This window comes from Leucopleurus acutus, assembly GCF_964270905.1.
Source record: "Leucopleurus acutus genome assembly, chromosome: 7".
Lineage (NCBI taxonomy): Eukaryota > Metazoa > Chordata > Mammalia > Artiodactyla > Delphinidae > Leucopleurus > Leucopleurus acutus.
In genome coordinates, this window is record NC_139150.1 from 87,983,263 (window position 1) to 87,985,164 (window position 1,902).

Consider the following 1,902-nt stretch of genomic DNA (forward strand, 5'->3'; position numbering starts at 1 on the left):
AAAACCTTGAGAAAAGTGAGTCTGTCTCCCCTCGAGGCTGTCATTTATTGTTTAAACATTGAGAGTCCCTTCGTTTTCCTTGCTGGATCTGTAAGTCATAGCTACCCTGGCACACATCCAGCCCAGCCAGCTGCTCTTTGATCAGCCCTTTGGATGGATCTACAGTTGCGTCACTTAGAGGTGGGATCACCAGGCCTCTCTGTGCCCTAATGCCATTCCCCTCTGGTGCATGTGAATGTCACATGATAAATGGGACTTTCTCTCTAGATGGAGACCAGAGACATCCCTCACCTGCTCACCAATGCCTGCATATCTGGTATCAAAAGCAGCCTTGCAGAACACCTCCTACTGTAAAAATCAATATGATGTCCAAAATGTGTATATCCTACAGTGTCCTTGTGTGTGTTTTGTGTTTTTCCATTTGAAAAGCAAATATGATCCCAACATCTGCATTAGGAAGTATTAGTAAATTGAGAATTGCTTGCTGAAGTTTTACTTAGTCATGGCTCTAAGAACGCCCAAGGCAGGACCTTGCACACGGCGGTGGGAAACGGATGTGCTGACATAATGAAATGATGATGCTGAATGACTTTCATTATTATTATTAGTCTTCTGGTGGGTAATATTTAGGGTACTTGCCAAATTATAGAACTATTCCTTTATCAGCTTTGTCCCACTTTTATACCTTGTCACCTGAAGCAGAATTCCTTTTTTTTTTTTAAGATGTCAAAATTTATTTGACAAGTCTTCTATTGATAGATGTTTTGTAGCAGAAGTCTTAAAATGTGATAAAGGTACACACACTGGAGGACGAGGAAGAAAATTTCTCTATTTGTTCAACCAAATGGCTAAATGCACTGTGACCAAGGTTGGGAATCTAAAAATAGCCGTTTTTATAATAGTTGCTTCAATTTACATCAAAGTAACATCTAGAGTTACATTAAGCCCTTGGCGGTGGCATCCCAGCCGTCTAACCCCCCCACCCCACACCAAGCGGTCAGATGCCAACGGCGACCGGGGACTGGCAAGAAGTTTGATAGCTGTGGGACTGGGTATTGCAGCTCTTGGATTTTCAGGTCATTGTGCATTTCAGATCTGGAAACCTCTAGGACAAGAAATCACAGAAACTGCAAAGAAGATTTCAACTCCTAGCTTTTCATCCTACTATAAAGGAGGATTTGAACAGAAAATGAATAGGTGAGAAGTGAGTTTTATTTTGGGTGTCAGCCCATCTGCCAGCAAGGCCAAGATTAGAGCAGCTCACAGGAGAATCATGATTTTGAATCACTCAGATAAAGGTGGATCTCCTTACTTAGCAACCAAAATTAATGAAGCAAAAGACTTGCTAGAAGCAACCACCAAACATTGACTGATGCTCAAGGACAACTCTGAAGCAGAAAAAGGGGGAACCTCATAAAAAATGTCCTGCAAGTTAATCTAAACCATGGCCTTCATAATTTTCATACATGTACTGACCACAATCATTTCTTCCACTACTAAACTATATAATAGTAAAAGATGAACAATCAGAAAAAGTTACATTAAGCATGAACACACCCGTGGCAGGGATTAAAAGAAAACATTAAAAAAAAAGGCAATCAGTTGCCAACATGATACAGTGAAAAGACTTCACGCTCCTAGTCTTGGATCAGGTCCTGGGTGCAAATGTTCTAGGCTGGGAAATCTTGGGCAAGTCACTGAATGTCTCTAAGCCTGTGTCCTCGTCTGTCAACCTCACAGGCCTGCTGTGAGGAGTAAATGTGACAATGAATTTGGAGACCACTCTGTCAGTGCTATTCCAGTGTTCTTATTTTAAAGTTTATTGCTTTTAGAGCTATACGAATTGGGTGTTGAGACATTTAAAAATTCTTCAGCACATATGGTGGGGTTCAGAGAGCCCTG

The 1,902-nt window shown here is 41.3% G+C and overlaps 1 pseudogene across 1 annotated transcript; it reads left to right on the forward strand.

The window, feature by feature from the left end:
• Positions 1-844: 844 nt before the first annotated feature.
• Positions 845-1,369, forward strand: LOC309964589 (dnaJ homolog subfamily C member 15-like; annotated as a pseudogene). The gene has a single exon. The product of its transcript is annotated as a dnaJ homolog subfamily C member 15-like (transcript).
• The last annotated feature ends 533 nt before the right edge of the window (positions 1,370-1,902 follow it).